Source organism: Gracilinanus agilis, chromosome 1 (assembly GCF_016433145.1).
Source record: "Gracilinanus agilis isolate LMUSP501 chromosome 1, AgileGrace, whole genome shotgun sequence".
Taxonomy (NCBI): domain Eukaryota; kingdom Metazoa; phylum Chordata; class Mammalia; order Didelphimorphia; family Didelphidae; genus Gracilinanus; species Gracilinanus agilis.
This window is the reverse complement of record NC_058130.1, coordinates 449,853,762-449,868,389: the sequence shown is the minus strand read 5'-3', so window position 1 is coordinate 449,868,389 and position 14,628 is coordinate 449,853,762. Positions and strand designations below refer to the sequence as shown.

The 14,628-nt window shown below is 38.0% G+C and overlaps 1 protein-coding gene across 1 annotated transcript in view; it reads right to left on the bottom strand.

Moving 5' to 3' along the window:
- The window catches only part of BASP1 (brain abundant membrane attached signal protein 1), a 78,659-nt gene extending 64,555 nt beyond the window's left edge, over nucleotides 1-14,104 (bottom strand). Inside the window, exon 1 of the mRNA XM_044657890.1 lies at nucleotides 13,927-14,104. The gene's annotated coding sequence lies outside the window, so the exon portion shown is untranslated. The remainder of the gene's footprint in view (nucleotides 1-13,926) is intronic.
- Nucleotides 14,105-14,628: the final 524 nt, after the last annotated feature.

The window sequence follows — 14,628 nt, the reverse complement described above, 5'->3', positions numbered from 1 at the left end:
TGATAAGACCCTGCTACATCAAAGGGAAAGTCCCCTGAGAGAGTTATCCTCCTAGGATCCTCTGGAGATGAACACGGAGATATACTTCCGGCATATGCTTTAATGTCAAAGGGTTGTATCTAAGACATCTGTTTGTCCCCTAAACTATGAGAGTCAACCCTATGTCTTCAGGACATAAAACACTGCTGGAACCCCAGTCAGATGACCAATCTCCACCCCTTGTGCCCTACTCAAGTCACTAGTTGTAAAGAGTATAAATACCCCAGAACTGATGTCCTCTAGGAGGCAGCTTTCCATCTATGCTGTCCTCCTGGCCCGATTCAACATTATCTTCTAAATCAATAGATTTCTCTTTTTATTTTTAAGCTAAGTTTTAGAGTCTTGCATTCTTACAAAGGATACCCATCCTGAACCCAGGGGTTCACCTCAAACCCCCCACAACAATGGGAGTTAGGGTAGGAAAAGGAATGAGATTGTAACTTGTCTATTGCAATTCCATTCTTCTCTGTATATAACCATAGAGGAGGCAGCATTGTGATTTGGAAATATTACCACTGGTGTAAACTGTATTAACTTCTTCAAATGACTAGATGACCTCTTCCAATCTGAAATTTATGGTTCTACTATTCACAATGTATTATAGACCTCAATTTTTCTGCACTGCAAGTGAAGGAAAATGAGATTTCTTTTCCCCACCAGAACATCCTTGATAATTAAGAATCTTTTTTCTACTTATCAAGTGGTGACTGCAGTCCAGCCATGAACTCAGTTACTTCCCTTGCCTGGATTCCCAAAAATGTCCAAAGGATTGTTCTGTTGTACATATGACTTCTGTCTTTTAGTTCTGAATGGGCGGGATTGCAGAGACACCATTAGCTCAGGTTAAATAAATGTCACATGTAAAACCCAGTGGAATTGTGCATCGGCTGTGGGAGGGGATGGGAGGAGGGGAAGGATGGAAGATGAATCCTATAACTATGGGGGAAAATGCTCTAAATTAATTAATTAAATAAAGTTTTAGGGCTGAAGAAATTTAATAAATAAATGAATGAGTGCCTCAACCAAAATGTCTTCTCAACTACTCCACTCTAAAAATTGTTTCAATTGGATTCTTAGCTAAGTCTTTGTCTTTCAGTGGAGTGAAGAATCTGGTTTAGGTTTACAATAAACAGTTTCCCCATAAGGTTTGAGTCACATAGAAAAAGAAATGTATAGGTAAAAGACTGTATGTATTCTTTTATCAACAGAAAGAGATTATACTCATTTAAAGTACTACAAGTTACTATGTTTCTTTAAGAGAAACATGGAACCTTTCTTCCTCAAGTAAATTGTTTTGGAAGCCAAGTTGTAGGAGCACTAACATATCAAAGGAAGAGATTTGAACAAAAGATCTCCAGGGCTACAGAGGAAAACGCAAGGCCATAATAAACCTCCATCAATAGGGCATTATTCTCTGAGGTTTGGTAACCAAGAGGAGCCCCAGGACCTATTGTTACCTCTTAATTGTTAAGATTTTTTTGTTGTTGTTGGCCCCAGGAAAATGAGTCATTGAGGAAAATTCAAGAAAGTCTTATCAAGGCAGGTTTTGAGGAGTCAGTAAACAGCCAGGAGGTCACTCAACCTTTCCCCAAGTCAAGAAGATAAAAATTTCCTCACCTCTAGTTTACTGACCTCACTTACTCCAATAAGCTACCTATTTTCTTAAGTAAGCAAGAACATTCTAAAGCAAGGATTTTAAACCTTTCTGTTTGTGTTATGGAGCTTTTTGGCAATCTGGCAAAGTCCTTCTTAGAACATTTTATAAAATGCATAATAAACAAATAAATTCACTGACACCAGGTTAAAAAATAAACCTTTGCACTAAAGCAATGTTCTCTGAAAATGTATTGGAATATGTGAAAAGAAACATTTTAGAAGTTGCAAGTTTAAAATGTAAGCAGTTTGTATCAGATGTGTTGGCAAAAGCAAACAGGATACTTGACCTTTTCTTTATACATTTGGCCAGAGTCTATGAATGTGTATGAACCCCAAAGTTATGCAAACAAGGTCAATTTAAAGGCCAGTGTTCCAACTACAATACAATGAGTTGTCTACACATAAGGTTAGCAATGTGCCAGTGAAGTGTGCTTAGAAGTTTCCTTTAAAATATCATGGTCCTCAAGAGGATTTCACAGGTCTTTTTTTTGCTTTAGACTCACTTCCCCTCCCCACCATGTAGAACATTATGCTTGTTTAACAGAATAGAACTTAAGTAGACAATCTCCCCCCACCCCCCAAGAATAGAACTTAAATTTACTCCTGCCTTCCTCCTTTCCTTTTCTTGAAGCAACACAAGAAACTTGGGTCCAAAGAACTGGGATTGAATTTTCTTATTTCAATGTAAAACTGATTTTTATTTCTCCCATAATCTTTTAGAGATTGGCTTTCAGTTTGTTCAATGAACTATATTGATTTTCAAATCAAAATGAGTGCCTTGTTAGGGTCCAAATAAGAACAATCATTAACTGTTGTATGTATACCACAAGGTTTTAGTTGATTTCCTACATGTCATTTACTTCCCATTCATAGTATTTCCCAATTATTGTTTTTCTTACTCTTGTGGATAACATCTTACTCATCTCCTGTTCCCAGGGCTTTACAGAAAAACTAACAACTTTTATGGAAATAAGGTCAGATATTTAGTAGACTTTTTAAATCTAAAAGCAGTTTTCTTTAAGTTTTTTCTTATGTTAGATTTCATGGGCTCCCAAGGCCAAATTGTTCATTTTCTAGCAGCCAACTTAGTGCCTCTTGGTTTTATAGTTACTTAGAAGTGTTTCCAGTCTGGAAGCATCTACCACAGGGTGCAGCATGGTCTTTGAAAACCCAAGATCATTTTCAAGCCACAATTCAGCACCATTGCATAGAGCTTGGGTGGTTACCAACACTGAAATGAAATCGGGAAATATTTACTTCAAATGAAGCTGTCATTAGTAAATTTTAGGACATCTCAAATTTTAAAATCCAAAGGATTTTAAATTTTCCATTCCACTCATAAAAGATCATTTCAGTACCCCTATGGTCAATTTAAAACTATTATACGTGACATAATGAGTCAGGTAGCTCAAGTTCAAATCCAGACCCTGGTAGGGCCAATGTAGATTGGACAGATCATTTAATGTCCGTGGGCCTGTTTCCTCATAAGTAAAATGAGAGGGCTATACTAGATGGCCTCTAGGGATCTCTTCCAAAAGTCTATGATTCTACATCTGCAGCTCAGTGTTTTCAAGAGTTGAAATCAAAAAACCTGAATTCAAATTCTAGTTTGGTTTCCTTATGACTCTTTCCCTCTCTGGACTTCAGGTACAATCATCTGGAAATAAGGGAATGGAGTCAGCAGACTTCTTAACCATTTCCTCCAGCTCTAAAATCCTTGATCAAGTTAAACTGAAAAGTTTTTTTTTTAATAGGTCACAATTCCTAGCACAAAAGGATTGAGATTTAATTTAAGAATGTCAGCAATAATATGTAAACATAGATAACAGCACTCATCACAAAAATACAACTATCTCAAATATTTCCATAACAATGTTAGCCTAGTATCTTTACAAATTCCTTCTGGATATACAAGAGTCAGTTTTATTATGAAGGCTGAACTTGAGGACCATGCCATGAGACTAAGAATTTCAATCTTCCACCAGGCCCAGGGAAAAAGTAGTCTAAAACTTTCAAACAAAAGTTAGAAAAAAATCCTTCCTCTACTCACTCCAACTCCATCTTCTAGCTCCATTCCTCAAACCCTTCATCTTAGCTCTATTATTTTTATTTTTTTTGTTTTTTTGAAGGCCCCCCTGGGATGCTCTATTATTTAAGACAACTTTAAAATCCATGCACAAAATACATCATCACCACCCCAACTCAAAGAGTTTAGGCAATATAAAGGATTACACTTAGAAATTAGGATTTAGTTAGGGACATTGATATGGGGAGAATTATTTTCATTCATTCTTTTAAGGGTTACTTAGGGCTACTATCACATTCCTATTTGAAGAATTCCCAGGCATTAAGGGATAAGTGCCAAACTAGTAGTAAAAGGAGCACAGTAAGAGCAGTATGACCTAAGGTAAGACATTTAACCTGTGACTCACTTTAAACATTTATAAAATGAGATAGTATTGGATGAGTTCTAAATGCATGATCCAATTATCATCTGATCCTAGCTTTGTGACCTCGGACAAGTAACTACTCATCTTAAATTGCTTAACTTCATCGTTCAGGCCTTAGTTTTCTCAATTTTTTTTTAATGAAGGGATTAGATGCTCTGAAGGATCCCTTCTTCTCCTAAATCTTAAGATTCTAGGTCTGGTTTCCACAGCCTAACTGGTCTTTCCAGGCCTCTGATTTCTCCCTTTTCAAATACAACATTCTAGAAACTGCCAAAATAATCTTTGGCAAAGCCACCTTCAGTGGCTGGCTCTCTATTACTCTTAAAATAAACTCCATAAGACTGGAATTAAGGACCTTTCACAATCTGGCAGCATTCTAATTTCACATTCTCTACAGTTCCCAGCTAAATTCAGGCAATACCACCTTTCACATGCTGGCATTATCAGCCACACCTATTATTCCTTCCTCATTTTTGGCCTTCCAGAATCCTTTGAATACTTTAAGAATCAGCATATAAGTGGTATGTCCTAAATGAGGCCTAACATAATTCTAGCTTATCAATAAATATTATGCCTATAAAATTTTCCTATAGCAGAACTGTGTGACCTTGGGCAAGTCATTTTACCTTGGCCTCAGTTTCCACAAGTAAAATGGGTATAATAATAGCACTCACCTCCCAGGGTGTGCACCAAGAGAAAGGAGACAAGAGACAATATTTGTTAATGTTTACTTTGGTACATTGGAGATACTTAGCAAATGTTCATTCCCTCCTTTCTTTCTGTGATAATTAAAATTCCCAGAAAGGAGGCCTATTTCCACTAAGAAGAATATAAACTCTTTTAAGTGATGGTACATATCAGTCATTTACTAAGCTGTGTTTAAGCTAGTCACTTAAACTTTACTTGCTTCAAATCCTTGAGTGAAAGATGGGGACACAGCAGATGGAAATGGAAGCCACTCTAGCAACTTTGCCCAAAAAAATCCCATGAACAAAAAGTCCATAGTCACATAGTCGGACACATCACTTAAAAAAAAAAAAAAAGTAAGATTTTCAGTCATTGAAAACTGTAACAGAAAGCTACTGAGTAGGGGAAGGGTATATCAACTAGGTTTTGGGGAGCTCTGAATTTGCCCCGGTCCCAAGAGAACTCACCCTGAGGGAAGTCCCTGACTCACCCATTTCAGACTGAATAGTCCTTAAAGTATTTAATAGTCCCAGTTCAGGTGGAACTAGTAGACCTAATCAGAGGTTAAGTATCCTTTTGTCCTAGTAGTTTCTCCCATTGTATCAAAGTCCTCTCCCAGATAGCCCAGCCCTCAGCTGGACCTTTCCCTTTGGCATCCAAGGTAGAGTATCAGCCTCTCCCAGATAATCAATCAGGTCTTGGACTTCTCATTTCCTAGTAGCAATATAAAGCCAATCAATCATTCTTCCTTAATTCCCCCAAAGGTATATAAGATCCCTAAGTTCTATTATTATTCTTTGTAGAATCTTCAGAGCATGGATCCCAAAGATACAGTCCCCAGAGCCCCACAGTGTACTAATAGGGGCTTGGCTCAGTGTAGCAGCTGATTATCATGGATCTATCTCTTTCCTGATTAAAGACTTGGTCTTTATGACTAAGTTGATAGTTCTGTGTTTTTCCAAGTTGAAGTCAGTAATATGGATGGCCTGGACCAGAAACTGCAAGGTCTATAGGGAATAATGAATGAGAAGGGCAGACTTTAAGATTTCCTAGCTTTTTCATTTATGTAAGAAGGTATCAAAAGGTAGGGCTCTATGTAGACTAACTAGGTCTCCACCACTGTCTAGCAGCAGCAGCTTTGTTAGCTAGGTTCTCTAGACTGAAATAATTTCATCGGCAAAAAAAGTTGGATTAATTTTTTCTCTAAAATCCATTCCACTTAGCCAAAATGATCCCAGTACTCTCCCTCTATAGCACTGCTTTCATTTGTGAACCAATTAAGCTATATTTATAATAACTTTTCTGCATCTGGTGATGAGTCAAAAGTAAACATTTTCTCTGTCATTTAATGCCTGGACCTTTTCTAATCTGACATAACTTAACAGCAAGAAGTGCCCCATTCTTTAGGACATTCTTCAAAAGCAGTCAGCATTACATATGAAACATTCTTTTAAGAGTTACTTAGGGTTACCATCACATGCCTATTTGGAGAATTCCCAGCACACAATACTACGTATAGTACCTAAGGAATTCAACAAGAAAAAAGAATGCAAGCATTTAAAGCAGATTCACTCCTTGTATGCTGGGAGAAAAATGGAAGAACAAAAGAGGACATTAGATCAAAACTGATAATTTGCTATTTTTGTATGACAAATGGAATACCAGATTTCATAATGATCTACTTTTGCTTTATTGTATTTACTTACCTTGTTTCTAACCAATTTATCCAACATGTACCCTTATCATATGAATTGGTACATATATCAAAGCTAGAGCAAAGCATTTCTAAGGTTCCTTAAGATCTTCAAGTCACTTTTACATTTTTACTCATTTGATCTCCATAATTCTGTATTGTTGTTAAATCCTTGTGTCTGGCTCATTACTTCATTTGAGGTTTTTCTTTCTGGAGTAGTTTGCCCTTTCCTTCTCCAGCTCATTTTACAGATGAGCAAACTGAGACAAGAGTAATGTGACTTGGTCAGGATCAGAGACCAATGTTTTAACCCAGGAAGATGAGTCTAGCACTTTATCCACTAGCTGCCCCAAGATAGGTTCTATTAGATAAGGAAATTGAAGCTGAGAAATTAAGTGACTTGACATGAGTCACAGAGTAACTAAATTGTCTGAAACAGGATTTTATATATGGAGACTTAATACTCTTTCAATTCCTCCAAGGTATCCTTCAAAATTGTTCTCATGGCTAATAAACTTTTAAGGGAAAGAAGTAATCTGGCTTGTAAAGATTTAGTAATATTTATCAACTATATGTTTGCCATCTAAACCTTTCCCAGAACTCCTAAAAAGGTGACAAAAAACCTTTTTGCTTCTCATCAGATAAGCAAGTGGCTGACAAATTATTGGGTTAGCCAGCACTTTAGCATCACCAGATCTCAAATGCCAAAAATGTGAATACTGATTCCAAATGACAGACCCACCCAAAATATCTGAAATACCAAAGTCAGAGTCAACTTTTCCCCCTTTATCAACAAAGCTGGGAGGGAAGTGATTGTGGTAACTAATGAAATACCTACTCAATTAAGAGGTGGAGCTCTGCACTAAGTAGTCACAAAATTTTTGGTCTAAAGGTAAGAATTAAGTACTCTGTTTTACTCTAGAGTGTCCAAGCCCAGGGGTGCCAAGAAGTTCCGGTCACTCAATCAGCATTTTTAAGCACCTACCTAGGGCAAAAAAAGAAATTGCTAATGAGATAATGTAGTAAAGTTGGAAAGTAAGAGACTTGGAATCAGGACTTTATACTTTCTTTATACCTGAGTTCTAGCTCTGGTTCAACTACTGATTGGCTATATGACTGACCAAGTCATACAGGGTCCTCTCAAATATTAAATTTTGGGGAATTCAAAATTCTATATTAGTTGTGGAATACTAAAAACATAGCCTTAGGTGCCCCAAAGTGGCATCATTGCCATAAGTTACCTGCCTTGATCATTACCTGTACCTGAACCCACCCAACCCCTTTAAAACAATATTACCTAAACTTAAAGATTTTTTAACAAGGAAAGTAATAAGCCTTTAAAAAAAAAACTTACCTTTTGCTCAGAATGGATACTCAAAGGCAGAATATGGGTAAGGGCTAGATAATTGAGGTTAAAAGTGACTTGCCCAGGGACACATACCTATGTAGTGTCAGAGACTAGATTTGAACCCCAAGACCTCCTGATTCCAAGCCCAATTCTCTATTCACTGATCCCTTGGCAAGTCAAAATTGCCACTGCCTAGCCCTTAGTATTCTGTCTTGAAACTAATACAAAGTACTGAGTTTAAGTAGAAGGTAAGGGTTTTTTTAAAAAGTAGATCTTACCATGTTCCTTCCTCAAAAACCTTCAATGGCTCCCTAAAACAAAAATTCCCCAGCCTGACCTTTACATCCCTCAATAATCTAGCTCAGTTCTAATTTTCTAGGATAATTTCACATTATAATCCTTCACACAGTCTTAAATTCTGGGGAAACCAAGACAACCAGCTTGTTCTCCAAAACCATATACCAAGTGAGATACTTTAGGCTCTTCCTACTTTAGAGATAAAAGAAACTACAGAGACCACTTATCTTTTTCAGTCCCTTGACAGCAAGGCAAATGCTTAGAAGGGTTTTCCTGATCAAAATTTAGTTGTTTATCAATTAAACTATAATGCCACTCTAGAAATACCTATTTCTTTTCCCCCACAAGTACAAGGATTGTACTCAGAGATGTGGTGAGTGGCAGGCTTATAAACAAAAGGGGAAAGTTGTTACCTATTATGGGTAAACATAAATATTCAAAATTTTGTAAGAACAGTGAAAAAGTGGCATTAAAAATACAGAATTTAAGTTATAGGATGCCTACATTCATAATTCATAGACTTTCTACCCACTCCCCACTCCTAATAACACTTTATCCATAAAATTGCAGCATTATTTTCTAAAGAACCAAGACTTTTTAAAGAGTAGATCTTCATAAAACTACTGGAATCAAGTAAGTTCAATGAACTCCACTGATTTACCATAATTAGCCAAAACAAAGATCAAAAATCAAATTTATCTAAGAAATTCTAAAATGATATGGAAGATATGCTCCCTAAGTGCTTTCCACTCACCACTAAACATTATTTTCTGACATTATCTTGAAAAGTGTTTCCTTATGCACTGAACCCCTGTTGTGTTGCAGATGGTTTCTATTTCTAAATCTCTAATGCTTTCGGGAATTTATTCCTAGATTTCTCTCCTCATTCCAACCCCATTGCCACTGATTGTTTTTGCTTGTCAGAATCAGTTTCCTCTATTTCTGTAGCTTGTGTTCAAGAAAGTAGTTGCTTAAGGCTAGTCTGACCCTTTGAGTTTGTCAGATCTTTAGGGCATTAAAGAAGAAAACACACACAAGGTTGCATAAAATTTCTAATGGTTCTTTCTGACTTTCAGTAAGGAAAAACTAGGAGTCCCATTTTTAAAATGGAAGGACAGTTTTCTTTTTTGGACCTGTCTCTTCTCAAGTGACTTGAAAACTATATAAATAAACAGGATTCCCTAATAATTCAAGTTAACAACTATAAAAGACTCTGACTTTAGATCTAAAGTTTTGCTCTCAGTGTACTTCACAAGATGATTTGGACAATCCTTGGACAATCCACTGAGATCTCAATATATTCAATATTGATAGCTGCAAATGAATTTAAGACCACCTGGATCTCAATGAGCTCCTAATGGTCTTACCACAAGAAGCCCTTCAAAAGTTTATCTGTGTTCCCAAGGTAACCAACCCTAAAGGAAAAATCCAGTGATAGATGCCATAAGTCCCCATTATTTCATGTAAGAGAACGTTGCATGTCTGTGTGAACCATGACCCTTTGAAATACCATCTACCCATATTCTCCAACATCATCACATCCATGACAAACATTTATTGAGCACCTTGCTTGTGTGCATAGAACCATGTTAGTCGAAGTGACAGAAGCCCCATTCCAGCTTTCCCAACTTGTCTGAGAATCTGCTTTTTTGAAGATATTTTTTCATCCAAGAATGGAGAATTAAACATAATATAGAATACTTTCTGAGTATACAGTAACTATGAATGTGTTACCATATAACATGCAATGACTATCCTGGTAACACACTAACAGAATTTCAAAAAGTGATACCTTAACAGAACAAATGTCAGAAGAAACTTACCAAAGAGGTCTCCAACAGAATTAGAATGAGAAAAAAAAAAACATTCCCCAGCTACACCTTCCAGAAGTTAACATGGATAACCAAGCCAAACAAGGAAAATATACATGTATTACCTTGCCTAAATTCATAGACCCAATAATAAACTACTGACTTAAGAATAGTTCCTGAATTCAAAGGTTTACCAACCATTCTCAGCCAAGATCAAAGCAATCTTATGCATACCCACAGGCAGTACAAGCTCATCCACATACTTAAAATTATTTCTGACCTGTTTGCACTCCAGACTCACCAGGGAGGACTACCATCAAGAAAATGGCAATTGTTAAAAGTAAGTAAATTAATAAGGTTTGTACCACAGATCAGAAAGTCCCAAAAAGGACTTGGCTCAAAATTGTCCTTCCAAAAAGAATATAGGGTTAGTCTGGATCACACATTACTGTTCGTTATCTACTTAAGCAATTTCTTTTAGCTAATATGTGTGTGTGTGTGTGTGTGTGTGTGTGTATATACACATATACATACATATAGTATGTATGTATGTATATATATAGAGAACATGTAATACACATATATCTGAATGTCACATTAGGAATACAGTATAGGATGGGCCAATTTTTAAAATCCTTTATTTTACAAGCATTATTTATCTTACTGATTCACCTCCTTTAAAAGTAGTTTTTGTAAATCCCCCTTTCAAAAAGTTTTGAAAAACAAGTGTTTTTTAAATTGGCAAATAGGCTCATATTTTCAATGGGTCCCATTTCTTTAGGGGTATGGCATACTAGCAGACTGGTTAGCCCCCCTTTTTTAACCTCTATTAAGAAAAACAATTAAGCTTCCAAAAGCAGCATGAACATACTGCAAAACCACATCCTAGGATGTTAGGTAAGTTTTATGTTATAAATTTTATTTTCACAAAATTACTAAATCATGAAATCACGTTGATACAAATTGGATCATGCAGTTATATACAAACACAAATAATACACATTACAAAAACATCTATTGTGTTTACAGAGATAATTCCCCCCTCCCCAAAGTCACATTTGACCCCAGTATTGACACTCTTTATCTTGACCGTGAATTGTGATTTATAATTGTTCTTAATCTGAAACAAAAACTGGAGAGACAATACAACATCATTTGTAGGCATTATTTTTGTCCTGTAAGACAATCACCACCACTCCACCCCCAAACCTCTTAATATTTAAGTGCCTTTGATACAGAGTTCCATGCCTTAACTTTAAGGGCAATAGCAAAAACTTGGACAGGAATGGGACCTGTGATTTCCTTTGGTATAGGGGCTTCATGAGGAATCTCTGTCCACTTATATAGGTGGAGCACTTTCTCCAAATTTATAGTCTTAGAGCTTGCCCAGTGCACTGAGATGTTATGGGATTTGCCCAGCCACACAGCCAATAGGTGTGTAAAGACTAGAACAAAGTTATCTTGATTTGAAAGGCAAAACTGCCTAAATAAATAAAATCTTAGGACTCCAATTTTCTTCAGTTGAACTTTTCGTATTCAGACATATTTGGAAAATAGTTGCCTATGTCAAACTCTATAGCAAAAGCACAAGAATACATTTTTCAGTCTTATATCACTGGCAAAATATTAATTGGCTATTAGTATATTCTAACAATTGTCTCCATTTCAATTCTCTTCACCTATTAGTTATAAAAACTAAAAGATGCAAAAATGACTTTTCTTGAAAGGGAAAATAAGTTGGTCAATTAAAATGAACAAAATGATTATTTAAAAATCCAAGATTCACTTCGTAAAAAGAAAAAAAATTGCCACACCCCACCCTTCCAGTCTTCCACAACCCTCCCAAATATTTAATGGTAGTATGATGAAACAATTGGATTGCTTTTTCTCCTTCTCAGAACTTAAATGACATGTGGCCTTACATATCATACTTCTGGTGAGTAATGAAATTTTTGGTCAGAGAAACAATATAATCAACTACCCTGAGTAAATTCTATATTTAACCCATCCAGCTATAATTTGTAGCCATGATTTACAAAACTTCATAAGCAAGATACTACCATTATAAAAGAAAAATGTTAATCTTTCATTTGTAAGCACACCAAGATTCATCTTGACACAACAAAGACCCTGAAGCCTAAAGCTAGAATCAATTATAAGAATTTGATGAAGGGTGAGCACCCCACAACCAACGTGATTTGGACCATACAGTTTGTTGACACTGTGTAACCTTATAGGAACAATTGCCCTCACTCCAACAAAGGCTTCCAGTCAGTTTTTGTTTTCAATTTGCCATTCTTTAAGAAGCCTGCCAGTCAATAATGTGGAAATGAAAATAAGAAAGGCATCTACTACATGTTCTGGGAAAGGTAACCATTTTCTTTTCCTTAGATTTTGAAGGCCATCTTGTTAGTGATTTCCAGTTTAAACTACCCTGAGCAATGCTGTCAGAGGCAACACCCAGATCACTTTATGGTCAGCAGATCTGTTTTAATCAAATGACCCAATAGAAAACGTGTAAGAAACAAAGAACGAAGAGATACCAACCAATGACTAGTAGGGTTACTTGTAATTGTATTGAGGTAGGGAAACTGTCATTTATTAGTGTAAGTGTAGAAAAATCAGGATACCGTTAATCCAACCTTTAATATTTTAAGGATTTAATAGGATTTTTTATTTAAACTATTAGTTTTCTCACATTGATCATTAAAAAAGAAAGAGTTAATATCCTGTAGGAAAAGAACATTCCCATTCCCCTCTTTCTCCCAAAGACCTGCCACTGCACCCAGGGGTCTAATGCAACATTTAGGCCTTTGTTCCACCGCTTCTTGATATGAGGTTGGTTAGTGATGGAGAGATCAAGCTGCCTATGTCCCTCTCCACACCCTGCTCTCTAGCGCATGCGTGAGGCAAAGACAAAGGAATAGGTAATTACAGTCCGGTTTCATTCATTTTCACCGCAGTACTGGTCTATTAGTAAGAGCAGCAGTATCTAGGGGTGGATTCAATTTGGCAAGCAAGAGAGACATATTGATGTTTGAGTATTTGTTCAACAAACTAAACATCTGTGAAGGAGCTTTAGGAGAATGGGGTCACAGTAACTGTACAGATTATTCTAAAAACGTATAGATGCTGTTTGCTTCTGTGCAAGAAAAAATTACAGACAGGCTAAGTCCGTGTAGTTTCAAGGCTGAAATCTTCTGGTAGCACTAGGATTCCGGCATAGCATTCGATGAATATTCATGGAAAAACTGCCTTAGGAGCCAAGCAGTTTGCTTGCAATTAAGAAATGTGATCTAGTCCACCGACTGGGCGAATTCGGTTTGGGTTTTTTTGGGGAGGAGTGGGGATGATGGAGGGAGGGCGAGGGCGGGAACCCGGAGTCTGGTTGCAAATTTAGCTGGGTATAGGAACCAGCCGCTATCCCTCAAGCATTTGCATAAGGCGATGTATTAAAAATCCTTTTCCATGCAGGTAGCATGCTGTCAAATTGCAAGTAGATACACCAATGACCAATCACTGAATTAAAAACACGGAGCGCCTTTACTGATCACTAGGAAGGATAAACTGTCCAACAACCACAATAGGTTAGTGCAAAGATAATATTGCCTTGTCTAAGGCTAGACCTATGAGTGGCTAAGCATGTTTTAATGTCAATCTTGATATCCTGGCTGCATAATATCCAAAGATCCTAAAAATGCTACAGGTAAATATCGCCCATTTCTAAAAGTAACACCCTATTTCCTTCTTCCTAGTACTAAAAGATCCCCCATTTTCTTCTCCCTTCTTCCCTTCCTCCTTCCCCACCCCCACCCACCCCATCCTTAATCCCCACCCCCACCCGAGNAAGGCAGAAGGAAGGTAGGACTAGGTAAAGGGGCTCCAAAGCAATGCTTCCCCATGTCTGCGAAGTGTAAATGGTAGAAAGGAGATGCCCCTCCTTACCTGGGTTTGTTCTCTTTTCCGCCCCCTCGGTGTGTGTGTGGTGCGCCCTGGTGTCACCGAGAGCCTCGGGGAGCCTAGGGTCGGCTCGGCTGGGGCTGGGTGGCGCGATGTCTCTCCCGGTCTCGAGAGTGGAGACTGGAGCGAGGGGAGCCTATTGGAGCAATGCCGCCGCTGCTACTGCCGCTGCCGCCGCTGCTGCCTCTGCATTTCTCATTCTCTCTCCCTCCCTCCCCCTCCCCTCGCCTGCCTGCCTCCCTCCTTCCCTACCCCCTCCCTATCTCCCTCCCTCTTCCCCGCCTGCCTCCCCTCCCCCTTCTCTTCTTGGTAACAGTCTATGGGCTGTTCAAAAGCCTCGCCAGCGCTGGGTGTGAGTGTGTAAGCGCCCTGAGCCCCCCAACCCCGCCCAGATTGCCTTATTTATTGGAAAGAGCGTGTGTACTGAGTGCTCCCGCTCACACTCAGACTTCAGGGGGCGTTGAAGACCCAACGTTTTAAGGAGAGGTGCTAAGAGCCCTGGAACGCAGGGTGCATAAGCGGACCTTGCTTGCAACAGCTAGTCTCTTCAAACCGTGCCACCTAGCAGTCGGGATCCCAGCTTTCGGAAAAGGAGGCTTCTTCCTCCTCACTATTACCAGAAATCCTCTGTCTGCGTGCGAAGACACTGGTGTTTGGGGTGTACTGGAAGGTTATTGTTCTCTCAGC